At 39.0% G+C, this 14,340-nt stretch overlaps 1 long non-coding RNA gene across 2 annotated transcripts in view; it reads right to left on the reverse strand.

Annotated features, from left to right (window-relative positions):
* Nucleotides 1–445: 445 nt before the first annotated feature.
* Nucleotides 446–14,340, reverse strand: part of LOC119789179 — a 184,497-nt gene continuing 170,602 nt past the window's right edge. The window contains exon 4 of one of the 2 annotated variants that reach the window (XR_005281551.1): nt 446–972. This is a non-coding gene — a long non-coding RNA (uncharacterized LOC119789179). Of the gene's footprint in view, nt 973–9,664; nt 9,787–14,340 lie in introns of those variants that run through there. The other variant, XR_005281552.1, reaches the window with a different exon arrangement.

The following is a 14,340-nucleotide window of genomic DNA, read 5'->3' on the forward strand; positions in this document are numbered from 1 at the left end:
CTTCGTGTGGACGGGGCCTCAGAGTATTTAGCAAGCTATAGATAGAAAAAATTTTAACCAATCTTTCTTGCAGATTTTATTGAATGAGCTCTAAAAAGTGCCTTAAGAAGACAAGACAACCTGATATAATTGCTTGTTTCAGTCCTATGTTGCACAACAGTACAATGTTTCATAACACCAAGTCTTTGTCAAGCTATTTTAAAGCAAACATAAGTGTGTATATAGTGCTCTTCATACATGTTACCATTGTAAAGGTCAAAATGTACAATATGAGGCTTAAGAAAGACAACTCTTGGGAGTTTTTAACCCAAAAGCAACTTTTGCCTTTGCAGCTGCAAGTTGGGAAAGAAAGTTGTTTCCCAATGTTTAATCTATTTTACCTGTCAAACCAGCTAGTATTATCAGTTGGAGTCCTGAAGGTGGGTGGATGATAAGAATGCTTTATTGAAAACTTCCAAGCATGAACATAATAGGTTCTGACATGCAAAGGCATATTATTTGTGAGTGGAAAGTGGAAGAAAGTCTTTGTGTTTTAAAACATTAAGACCAAAATAAAACTTTTAACCTCTTGAGACCATCTGTGCATAGTGGAAAGCAGAGACAGTGAGACAACATCCTTTGCTTAAGTTTAAAAAGGTTGGTACAGTACTGTCTGCCAATTATAGTAAAATCTCAACCCATAACCACAAATATCACATCCTGGATTTTAATTGATTTATATATTCTATCCTTCAGTGTATTCAGCTGATAAGCTCTGCAGCTTTAAAAAGGCACACCCTTGCCTGCTCTTGTTCAGTCTGCTAAAAATAAGCAGTGAAGTAATGTGAAAAGCACCGCTTTATTTACATTCTGTCAGCTCCCAGCCTCTTACGGCCTGACGGCAGTGCTGAATCTGGTCTGGGAGGCTGGGAGGAAACTTCGCTGCTCCTTGTCTGGCTGACAGACAGGGAGGCCGGTGGGAAACTGAAGATGCTGCAAAGAAAAAGAGCTCAGTTTAAGAGAGAAAACTTTTAAAAGTTTTGTCGAAATTAATAGATTAACTAGAAAACAAGTTTAGAAGAAAGAAGAATCGCTGTAAGGATGTCGCTTGCATGGGAACAGCCATGGGAGCTGGGAGATACAGACACGACAGACTACAGGGCGGAATGAGGATAAAAATCTCTGGGAGAATTTCTGAATGATTGCGATCAGAGCGGCACTTGAAGAGATGGGTGAGCTCTGCATAGCCTGTACAGCTGGTTTGCCGCCCTCAAAGAGAAGGGCACAGATAAAAACTAATGCCAAGAGGATCTAAATTCCTTCAGCGCACGCCCACTGTGGGCAAACTTTCATTATGTGCATGCTTTGAAGGAGGAAGCACAGTGGGTGTTCTTTATTCTTTCCTTTAACCCTTAAATAAATGGGTGTAACAACATCAGTGACTTGTAAAAGCATTACATTGGATGTATCAAAATTTGATCAGAATATTCTGACTCATATGTTGACATGACACATTTTTTGTCTTATTGGCCGTCTAATTATATACACTACCATTCAAAAGTTTAGGGTCACATTGAAATGTCCTTATTTTTGAAGGAAAAGCACTGTACTTTTCAATGAAGATAACTTTAAACTAGTCTTAACTTTAGAGAAATACACTCTATACATTGCTAATGTGGTAAATGACTATTCTAGCTGCAAATGTCTGGTTTTTGGTGCAATATCTACATAGGTGTATAGAGGCCCATTTCCAGCAACTATCACTTCAGTGTCTAATGGGACAATGTGTTTGCTAATTGGCTCAGAATGCTAATTGATGATTAGAAAACCCTTGTGCAATCATGTTTACACATCTGAAAACAGTTTAGCTTGTTACAAAACCTACAAAACTGACCTTCCTTTGAGCAGATTGAGTTTCTGGAGCATCACATTTGTGGGGTCAATTAAACGGTCAAAATGGCCAGAAAAAGAGAACTTTCATCTGAAACTCGACAGTCTATTCTTGTTCTTAGAAATGAAAGCTATTGCATGTGAGAAATTGCTAACAAACTGAAGATTTCCTACAACAGTGTGTACTACTCCCTTCAGAGGACAGCACAAACAGGCTCTAACCAGGGTAGAAAAAGAAATGGGAGGCCGCGTTGCACAACTGAGCAAGAAGACAAGTACATTAGAGTCTCTAGTTTGAGAAACAGATGCCTCACAGGTCCCCAACTGTCATCTTCATTAAATAGTAACCGCAAAACACCAGTGTCAACATCTACAGTGAAGAGGCAGTTGCGGGATTCTGGGCTTCAGGGCAGAGTGGCAAAGAAAAAGCCATATCTGAGTAGGGCTGGGTACCGAACTTCGGTTCTTTTATGGTACCGACCGAAATGCTTCGGTTCTACAGAGTATCGAAACATGCCTCGTCTTTCGGTACCAAGTTTCGGTGATTGGCTGTAACACTTAACGTGATTGCGTCATCCAGGAAAAATACACAGGTGGTCACGCCTACAGCCAGGGTTCATGTGTATCTGTTGTGAACTGGTTGCGAGCGACGTGGAACCCCTTTAAAATGCCCCCCAGGTCAAAAGTGCGGCTTCACTTTATTAAGACTGATGCCAAAAGTGCGCAATGCAATACATCGTGCACGGAAACAATTTAAGAGCAGAAAGTTGCTCGGTGTTTGACTGCAAGAAGAGCGGACCGCAGCCAGCGCAACCATCCTCCTCTCAGCAGCCCGTGGGCAGTGCAAAGCCAGAGCGGAGTGAATCGTGCTGCTTTCAAACTGGACGGAGCAGGAGCAGCAAAATCACATCTGCTGCTTCCTTTTTGCTGCTTGTACCAGCTTCTGACGCGCGGCTGAAGCAGCTTTGCTGCTCTGGCTGCGCGGTCAAAAAGTGGCTCTGACGCGCGTTGGGCGGAGCTACTCTATCCTTTATTTGCCTTGGAGCTATATTTGCTGTTATCAGTGGGAATAAAGTAGTTTTATTATGTTTTTAAGTGGGAAAATCCACCTGAAAACTTAATCAGTGCAGTCAGTTCATCCTGCCTTCCAATATTTCTGTCAGAGCCGCTCAGACCCCCCCATACCAGCGGTGCGCTGTCAGTAGGATCCCATTCAACGGGCTTGTTTGTCAGACATGGTAATTTTTCTAAAGGAAAACTGCTAAGTAAAAAGGTCCCCACAATGTAACAGTGAATATTAGACACTGAATTTTTTTTTTTATGTAAGAGGAAAAATGTAAATGGAAAAATCAGAGCTTAAAATAAAACTCAAGATTTGTACTTTTTTATGTTGTGTAATTTTCTTTTTCTTCGAATTGATATTATAAAACTGGTATCGAAAAAATTATCGTTCAGGAACCGGTATCGAAGTGAAGGTATCGGTATTGGTACCGGAACCGAAAATTTTTGAACAATACCCTGCCCTATATCTGAGACTGGCCAATAAAAGAAAAAGATTAAGATGGGCATAAGAACACAGACATTGGACAGAATAAGACTGGAAAAAAGTGTTGTGGACGGATGAATCCAAGTTTGAGGTGTTTGGATCACAAAGAAGAACATTTGTGTGACGCAGAACAAATTAAAAGATGCTGGAAGAATGCCTGACGCCATCTGTTAAGCATGGTAGAGGTAATGTGATGGTCTGGGGTTGGTTTGGTGCTGGTAAGGTGGGAGATTTGTACAGGGTAAAAGGGATTCTGAATAAGCAAGGCTATCACTCCATTTGGCAACGCCATGCCATAACCAGTGGACAGCGCTTGATTGGAGCCAATTTCATCCTGCAACAGGACAATGAACCTAAACACACCTCTAAATTGTGCAAGAACTATTTAGAGCAGAAGCAGGCAGCTGGTATTGTATCGGTTATGGAGTGGCAAGTGCAGTCACCAGATCTGAACCCCATTGAGCTGTTGTGGAAGCAGCTTGACTGTATGGTACGCAAGAAGTGCCCATCCAATCAATCCAACTTGTTGGAGCTGCTTCTGGAAGTGTGGGGTGCAATTTCTCCAGATTACCTTAACAAACTAACAGCTAGAATGCCAAAGGTCTGCAATGCTGGAATTGCTGCAAATGGAGGATTATTTGACGAAAGCAAAGTTTTATGTAAAAAAAATCTTATTTCAAGTACAAATCATTATTTCTAACCCTGTCAATGTCTTGACTCTAATTTCTATTCATTTCACAATGTATGGTGGTGAATAAGTGTGACTTTTCAGGAAAACACAAAATTGTTTGGGTGACCCCAAACTTTTTAACGGTAGTGTATGTCCATGTAAACTTACATGATTTGGAAGTCAGCCGAAAAACATCAGTTTTACTCTATAAAGGGTGAGTACATGGAGAATAGAGAAACTTTTTAATATTTTGGTTAATTTAACATTTATATCATACATAATCGATTTAGCAGAATAGTGGTATTTGCTCATACGATATGTCTTTATTGTTACATTTGTTAAAAAAGGATCATGCGCTTCAGTTTCCTGGCGGTGTGATGTGACCTGTGTAGATTAAATCTAGGCCGGCTGTGGCATACAGCGAAAATAGAGTCTGGCCAAATTTTGGAAGACAGCTGTACCCACACTGGGGTTTTGCAACTAGGCTACTGAAGAGTTTATACCATGGAGGAGTAGAGATGGATACATTGAGGAGGCCACAGTACCTTCCACCTTCCAGCAGGACGAACACATGAAACATACAGCCAGAGACACAATGGATGGTTTAGATTATGTTAGGATGGCCTAGTTAAAATACAGACTTGAATTTAGCAGATATTTTTTGGCAAAACTTGAAATGCAGATTGGTGGACACAAATCCCAAAAGACGTGCAGCCACAAAGTTCTGACTTAGGGGCACTAAATATATAAATACAAGCTGCAGTGTATTAATGTTTATTTAGAATTTAAAATATGTTATAAATCATGGATAATTTTCGCTCCTTCTTACAGTTCTGTTCTCCTTTGAGTCAGTCTGCTACAGCTAGACCTTTACAAGTCTTCTCCAATGATGAAATAGCATATTGGATTGTTTTTCAAAGGCATTGCTCCGATTGATATTATATTCACCAATTAAATGAAACTGACCAAAAAATTCATACTGTCTGTAGCCAAATGTTAAACTGCGGCATCATGAGGAAAATCGAAACATAAATAAAGACATCAAAGGCCGCCTCATTCAGCATAAATATCTAACAATCTGCTTTTAAGCTGGAAACAATTTAGAAGCCTTGGGTGAGTAAAATAATTACATAACACAGCCTTGATGAAGCCACTTAAGGAACTGACTGGGGAGCAAATGGCCTGATACGCCTAACTAGTTTCAGTTCTGCACACAAAATGTGGCCAATCTTTGCTGTGCTCCATTGGTTCTGGACTCATTATCACTTGTCTGGTAGTTCAGCAGCCATGAGAATGTTAGCACAGGTTAGCAATGACCAATCAGCTGATGATAAGAATTTGCAAGAGGCAAATCCTGTAGTTTGCCAGTGCCTTACCCTCCCTTTGCCTCCCAAAGCTCTTAAGGGGAAAGTAAAGTCAAAGAAGTTGGGTTCTGTCTTATCTCCAGGAAATAGCATTAGCTAAAATTATACTCTAGGGCTGGAGCTTAAAAGAGATGGAATGGCTGCAGCCATCATTAGCCCCGTCCCCCGACGTGCGGCCTGCCTCTGATCCAGAGCCAGGGCCGGGCAGGAAGGCAGAAGGTGGCCAGGAGAGGGCCAGCAGCCCTGGGTGGGCTCCCCCTGCTAATGGGCTGACAACCATCAACCTGGTATGTTGGTATGCAGGCCACAGTTTGGTCTGACGTCACGGAGGTTTAAACTGGCAGATACAACACAAGTAACATCTTGCTTTATATTCCGCCATGTCAATGAGCATTCTGCTCATCTGCAACAAAGTGAAACTAACCACACCGCTACTTCTCCTCATTGTGGGCTGATCCCTTTGCTGTTCATGTACAAGTAGCAAACAGTTCCTCCAACAGTGCTCTTCCATGTTACTGATTTACTGATGAGAACTCAAACTCTTCACAGAAGTTTCCACAACAGCCATTTTCCCCTATTTGAGGGTAGTCAGATTGGAGGAAGAAAACAACTCTTACAAAGACAAATGGAAGAAATGTGTTTGGAAAACGTGTAACCACCTTCTTGCATAAGAACTTGAAGAGATTTTTAAACCAAGCTTCTCAAGCACAATTGTCACAAAAAGAGAAATTGTTTTCTTTCCAAGAGGATCATATTCCAGGGACAGGGGACCACCATTTTTACCATCAATGCTGGAAGTAGGGTGGCCAAATGTCCGGCTTTAGACCGGACAGTCCGGATTTTCATTGCACTGTCTGGCCTGACGCCTCTTTGTCCTCTTTTATGGAGAAGGAGATTTTTTTTCCATTTTTGCTGGGCTGAAGCACAATATCCAATCATACAACACAAAATAAAATAAAAATGCATCAACTATCTGGTCTAACAGATGATTGGCTAAGATTGGTCCCGGGTCAGATAAATATCTGCTTGTCATTGGCTAAAAAAGTAAACAAGGATCAGAGTTAGGGCTGGGCGATAATTCAATAACGATATATATCGATCAATAGACGTGTGGCGCAATAGAAAAAAAGAGGGTCGATAAAAGTTCGATAAAAAAGAAACGCAGTTTTCCTTCCTTCTCATTGTAGCCTAGCATGTAGGTTTATGCTAGTCACTGCATCCTCCCAACCAATCACAATCGCGGACCCAGGCACGCCGTCACAAAGCGCCGCCCTCTCAAACCACAACACAGAGCACATGAAGATGTCGCAGCAAGGAGAGGCGGAGGAAATTGTTTCAAAGAAGGGTTTTTGTAGTTCGGCAGTCTGGCAGTATTTCGGTTATGGCAAGTCGGACAAAAACAAACCACAGTCATCTGTAAAATGTGTAGCGAACCAGTGAAAATGAAGTCTGATAACACAACCAACTTTTTTTTTTTTTATCATCTCAGCCGCTCACACCCGCAGGAGTACGAGCTGTGTAGGCCCCGGCGCGGCTCTCCTCAGAGGAATCTTCAGGAATTTCGGGAAAATATATATATATTTTCAGTTCTGGGCAGTTTCCCACGTAGTTCTAACAATTGAGATAAAAATGCTGAGGGGCCAGAAACTTCAAAGTAATAACTCAGGTTAAAGCAGGAAACGGGGGCGGTGGGGGGGCATTTATTTATTTGTTATATTTATTTTGGTCACTTTTCTGGTCACTTTAGTTTATTCTTTGTCAGTATTTAATAACATAACTCAGGTCTCTTAAGTTATTTTTCTTTAAAACAATTCTGTTATGGTTAAAAAAGTTGGTTAAATAAAGATTTAATTCGAAGTCTATGTTTGTGTTTTTTTTATCAAAATTAAATCATTTAGCAATATCATAAAAAGTCCAGGCAGAGCTGCACATAAAATATGGTTTCAAATCATTTAAATAATTATCGATATTGATCAATATGCATTTTTTTTTATCGATAAGCTTTTTTTCTATATCGCCCAGCCCTAATCAGAGTGCTGCTAAGTTATACATTGACAGAAATTTAGCATCATGCCAAAACACAAGACAGGACAAAATGGACAAAAATGGTTGAATTTATAACGAAAAGTAATCGAGACTCCATGGCTTCTGCACACTTAGTTGATGGGATGTGGATGTAAGCAGTCGAAGTAAAGCTGCAATTGAACAGCATGCAAGTACGGAGTAACATAAAAGTAATTAACATGCGGCAGGTACCTCATCAATGAGGGCTTTTTTCATGAATTCTCATTGCCCCTGGATGCTAAAATAACTTCTGCAGATCTTTGCAAAGTGTACCGTACTGTAAAACATCATCAGTCCTACAGAAGTGGACCGGGAGACTTTTCGTAACTCACCCACAGCTAAAAGCATGACCTCAAAGAGAGTAGGTCTGCAGCGCACAGACATTGAAGAGAAGTTTCCAAAAGACAGAAGCTCTTTAAAAAAAAGCTATATTTTTTAAGCACTTGAATATGTTTTTTTTGTTACAATTTCTTTGTTATTTATATAAAATATTAGGCTTTTTAAAATGATGTGTGTTACCTGTTAAATTGTTTTTTAGCATTAATGTCCACACATTTTATGCTTTGTGGCATTCTGCATTTTAAAAGATTCATCTCAGTAGTCACTTTTTGAACACCATAGTGTATTTAATAAAAGCAAATCCTGGGAACTAGGCCTGCAGCTAACGGTTATTTTGTAAATCCTAGTGCAGGGACATGTCCATGTTCCTGCAGTAGGGTGCCTCCCTCTGTCTCCCTAAAGTGTTGGGAGATGATTCTTCTTTATAAAGTAACAGCCTTATTTAGGACCAGTAAGGCTAAATTAAAACAGCACATATTCCACCTCCAGGTTTTGGTTGTCGGTGAGACAGATGCCCTGTTAGCACTGAGGATTTCACTCAAGGTTTCCAGGAGTAATTCAGTTTCTGAGTTATTAGCAGCAAGCATAGACTGAATGCTACAGGACAGGCTGCTTCATTATGAAATACACCATTCCCCATCTACGAAGTCTGATCGCGTTCAACTAGTCCACTTATAGGTTATTACCAGTCTCCCAGTCAGTGAGATATAGATGACCAGAAAGCGGATGCGTCATCTAAGTAAAAAACAAACAAAAATCTAATCACAAAGTGAGAACCAAAGACCACAGACAATGGGTAAAACATATAAGTAAGGACATGTGATGAAGTTTAGTTATATCCATTCAAGGGAAAAGGTTCAGCAGCAAGTTAACTACTGTACTGTGTAGTCTTTCCTTAGATCTCTACAGTGCAGATATTTTTATACTAAGAAAAACATATTCCAGGACATTATAACCTTTTTTCTTTTTTAATTCTTTTTTGTACTATACACAATCTTTTTGTATTGTCTGTTGTATTTCTTATCTTTAATAGCATCTTGCTTTAACTCTACCCTTTGTATTCTATTTAAGCTACTGGAACCAGGAATTCCCTGAAGGAGTAATCCCAAGGGAAAAATAAAGTTGAGTCTAAGTCTAATAACTAACAGATGAAGGATGGCACATTTCTAAACTGGCATGGAGCTGGACAAACTTGCAAACCAGCAAGAAGAAGGTCTAAGAAAGCGCAATAACTTCCACAAAGGAGATGAAATCACAAGGACTCAGAGGGGGATTCATTTAAATACTAAGCATGGAGAAGGGTTAACAAAGTGAGTGTCCTGGAGTGGAGATATCTAAGCTTATATGTATGCTTAGGTATCTCAATCTGTTGGTCCTTGATCTGATCCAACAGAATGTGACCTGTTTTATACACAAAGAGGTGCAGCATCCAAGAGTTTTTGATTGATTGAGATAATGCATCTATGTAGATTCAATGCTGTAGTTACACTAAGACACACATCTACTACGTGAATATTACTTCAACCATTTGCTTAGCCTTACAAACAGTAAATATTTCATGTGACACCTTCGATAAAAATCAGCTTCACTTTATTATTTTTTTTCTTTTTGAAATTTCTTGTGTAAAAAGCTGAATTATGTCAGTTCCAATTGCAACTATAAAAACACTTCAAGAGTGAAATACCAGAGAGGGAGGAAAGTCATTGATAACCAGCGTATACATGCACGATTTGGATAAAACAGTATGTTTGGAAAAAACAGTGATGTTTCAAATATGATTTAAAAGCTGCAACATAAAAACTTACCAGCATATCAGAGGACTACTATTAATAAGACTGCGACCTCATTCTTCTGACGCCTCAGGGAGAAACATTGAAGAAGTCATCTATTCTTCCAACCATCATTCTTGGGAAGGACAGACATTGCCTGTTTCCCTTTTGGAAGTTATAGGATATAATTATAAAACTGTAAGATTGAAACAAGGGAGATATTTCTGAGGCACACAGAAATAGATCTTTAAACAATTTATTCTTTATTTAACCCAAACTTTATAAATCTGCCTAAAAAATACATGACTTTAGATATTAAAGGTCTATAATTTTTTTCAGGAAATTGGACTTTAGTTTAGAAGACAAGAACCTCCAGTGGCTGAGTAATTTTCTTTAACAGAAAAAATATGCTTTTTTTTAGATTGTTACAGAAATGTTTTCTTTACTTTTATTAACCCTGAGATCACAGATTTCTAGAGGTGTTTCGTAAAGCACAAGTGATTTTGTTTTTGTTAATGGAATTAATCTATGCAATAATCCATCTCATCGAACCAGCGACAGTGAATGAAAATGTAATTTAAGCATAATTATCAAATATATTATATCAGTAGATCATCAAATACCCAGAGTAACTAAGTGTACACATTTGTTAGGAATATTATTTTATTCTCTTTCCATATTTTTCTCATTTCTGTAGAGTTTTGTAGTTGATTTGCCCATGATTAATCTATCATATTTCGGTCACTTAATTTTTTAGAAAATAGGTGGACGAAGTAACATTTACTAATTTTTTTGTAAAATTTGTTTGTGTTATGCTTTGTTTATTGTATCTCCTATCACTTGGAATAAAATTTTGAAAATATAAAACATGATAAGGAAGTGAAAGTTTCAGGTCCAACTTAAAAAGTGTCATATTCTCTGGAAGTTGGCCCAAGTTAGTATTTTAAGGCTGAATACGTCACTCCTCCAATAATTACACTGTTGTAGAGGAGATTTTTGTAACTTTATTTTTAAAATTTCCATTCAGACAACAGACAGATTTAATCTTTTAAGTGATGGTTTGTTTAGCCAAAGTCAAGATAAAATCTAAACAGAACAGATCCTTAATTTTCCAAACAGGGATAATTTGCTCTTTGACCCAAAAATGAACCAATTTTAAAGTTTGTGCCAACTTTTAATTTGTGATTTGTAATTTTACTGTTTGAAACAATCAAAGAGGACCAATGTTCTACCTAAAGGTTAGTTTATGCTTGATACCCAGCTAGTTATGTACAGCGCCACATGGCCATATTACACCCAGTAACATCCATACCCCCTGGCTTTCCCACAAGGCGAATTCTCTACACCGCCCTACTCTGACAGCTTTGCATTAAAAAAAAAACATGGTGGATGAGGGTTCCGAAATATAAACATCTTTATGATTGAGCCCATAAACATTTACAAAATCAACAGATAGTTATCAACTCTTTAAAAGAAATTATCATCCCTATTGGATGACACAAAAATGCTGAAAAAAATATTTTTGGCACCTCTACATGAAGTATGCTGTAACCTTAACCTGACTCCGCCAGATGGATTTGCTCTGCATATCCATATGGAAACCTTCGGTTGAAGTAATTTTGGGAAGGGGCGAAAATACTGGTTAGCTGATTGGCCTATGTTGGTGATAGACGGGCCAGATAAACCAATCAGATCAACGAAGCATATGACGTAACAGAGCGACGACGAAGAGGAGCCAAGTGATAGATCAAACTCTTGCTGAAACCAGTCGGGAGAAGAGCAAAAACATCTTTTCCTCTGAGAAAAGCCTCCAGAGCAGTGTTTTGCTCTTCTTTCAGTGAAGAAATACAGTGTAATGCCGATAAAACTTGCTCGATAGCCACGCTAACGCTAGTTTCATCGGCTGAAGCCGCCATGTTCTTTAGACTGAACTGTCGCGCTTCTCATTGCGTCAGACCTCAACCCGCCTCAAAGCCAACGCTGATTGGACGTTCGTTTGGGGAACGGCTCCAAATGTTCTTCAACGGAGAGTCTCCAGACTGATTAGTGAGTGAAATCTTGAAAGCTTGCGAGATCAGGATGGTTTCACGAGGCTACTGTAACCTTGCTGCCTATGTCCTACTTCTACCTTCCTTCTACCAGAAAGTGGGTAAAGCACAGAAATACCACACGGAGTATATTATGGCAGCAAAACGCTTTGTCGAAAATGTTCTAGGCATCTAATTTCCACACAGAATGTGGAAGCGTCAACCATAAACCAACCTTTAGGTTATGCTGAGCTTTCTCTTCAGGTATGCTGCTATAGTGCAGCAATTCTAGTCAGTCAGATTCCAGCTTCAGCCGCTGGATGCTTCTCTAAAATAGGTGACTGTTTTATTTTTGCAGCCTCTGCTTCGAATCCATGTCGATCTGGAGCAATGCGGATCGTTCAGGCAAAAAGGGAAGTGACCATAACTAACGGGATTTGGTTGAGTATACAAGTTGAAGCCTACATTTTTAGACTTTTGATTTCCTGGGCTTTTATGTAACAAATAATTACAGTCACACAGCTAATCAACAGCTCCTATTATTATGACCAATACAGCGAAAGAATCATATATTCATGATGGAAGAAAAAAAAGGTATGGTGATTAAGCAGAGTTGTAGTTTAACACACATCTCTGCAGCTTCTCTACTGTTACCCACTCTTTACTCCATCCAGACAGTGTCTTGCCCACGACCAAAATCTAATAAATTAGCAAAGATTCCCAAAGGAGTAAATCATGATAATCTAATTAAAATCAAAATAACTCCAATTGGGGAAAAAGTTAAAACAATTAAATGCGGTCTGTTTAACATAAGATCGCTTTCCTCTAAAAGTCTACTAGTTAATGACTTGATTTGTGATAATCACATTGACTTGTTTTGCCTTACAGAAACCTGGCTGCAGCAAGAGGATTATGTGAGCATAAATGAGGCAACTCCTTCAAGCTATTTAAATTTTCACATCCCCAGAAGTTCTGGGCGAGGAGGAGGAGTAGCAACAATCTTCCAGTCTGACTTACTGATTACTCCCAAAACAATTAATACCTACAACTCTTTTGAACATTTAACCCTTAATTTCCCTGATCCAAATTTCAAGGCAAGAAAACCTCTTCTTTTTGTAACTTTGTATCGTCCACCAGGTCCTTACTCTGAATTTTTAGATGAGTTTTCAGAGTTCCTTTCTGATTTGGTATTAAATACTGACAGGGTCATCATAGTGGGAGATTTTAACATCCATGCTGACATTGAAGGCGATAGCTTAAGAGCAGCCTTTAATGCTATCTTAGACACTGTTGGCTTTGTTCAAAATGTGAATAGTCCCACGCATTCTCATCTTCATACTTTGGATCTTGTGCTGACATACGGCATAGAATGTGAAGAAATAACAGTATGTCCTCACAACCCTGTCCTCTCTGACCACTTTCTAATAACCTTCAGGATTACTTTAACAGAGTTCTCCTCCCCCAAAAGAAGGTTCAATTTTAGTAGATCTTTATCAGATAGTGCAGTTAAAAATTTTAAAGAATCTGCTTCACTTTCTCTCTCCTCTGTGTCACTGAGCAGTGCTGCAGAGTGCAAAAGCTTAGCTTATTCCCCTTCACAGGTTGATGATTTTGTTGATGGGGTTGCTAGTTCTCTGCGTATTGCCTTAGACAACGCAGCTCCTTTGAAAATGAAAACCGTTAAAAATAGAAAGCTTGCTCCTTGGTTTAATGCAGAGCTGCGTACTTTGAAGCAAAATGCTAGGAAACTGGAGAGAAAATATCGCTCCACAGGCCTGCGAGAGTCCTTCCTAGTCTGGAAAAATGGTTTACTGCTGTATAAGAGGACCCTTTGTAAAGCAAGAGCAGCATACTTCTCCTCATTAATAGAGGAGAATAAGAATAATCCTAGATTTCTTTTTAATACAGTTGCCAAACTCACCCAGAGCCATAGCTCTGTTGAACCGTCCATTCCACCTGCTCTTAGCAGCAATGATTTTATGGGATTCTTTATAAATAAGATTGATCTTATTAAAAATAAGATCATAAGCACTCCTCTCTCCGCGATTGTACCTGAGGTAGTCATGGAATCTGAACCGGGTTTAGACTGCTTTGATCCAGTTGAACTCTCTGAATTAGCAAAATTATTGTCTTCATCTAAGCCTTCAACTTGTATGTTAGATCCAGTTCCAACCAGGTTATTTAAGGAGGTATTCCCTTTGATCTCCTCCTCCATTTTAGATGTGATTAATCTATCTCTGTTACAGGGATATGTACCTAAAGCTTTTAAGGTTGCTGTAATTAAACCTCTGCTTAAGAAACCGTCTCTTGACCCAGATGACTTGGTCAATTATAGACCTATATCCAATCTTCCTTTCTTATCCAAAATTCTTAAGAAAGTAGTTGCCAAACAAGTTTGCGATCACTTACACCAAAATGAACTTTTTGAAGAGTTTCAGTCTGGCTTTAGAGCTCATCATAGCACTGAAACAGCTCTGGTGAAAGTCACTAATGATATTCTCATGGCCTCAGATAATGGACTTGTATCTGTGCTCGTCCTGTTGGATCTTAGTGCTGCATTTGATACAGTTGACCATAATATTCTTTTAGAAAGACTTGAATATTTTGTTGGAATTAAAGGAACAGCACTAGACTGGTTTAAATCTTATCTATCTGATCGAATTCAGTTTGTTCATGTTAATGATAGATCTTC

Source organism: Cyprinodon tularosa, unplaced genomic scaffold (assembly GCF_016077235.1).
Source record: "Cyprinodon tularosa strain WSP-4 unplaced genomic scaffold, ASM1607723v1 ctg332, whole genome shotgun sequence".
In the NCBI taxonomy this organism is placed as follows: domain Eukaryota; kingdom Metazoa; phylum Chordata; class Actinopteri; order Cyprinodontiformes; family Cyprinodontidae; genus Cyprinodon; species Cyprinodon tularosa.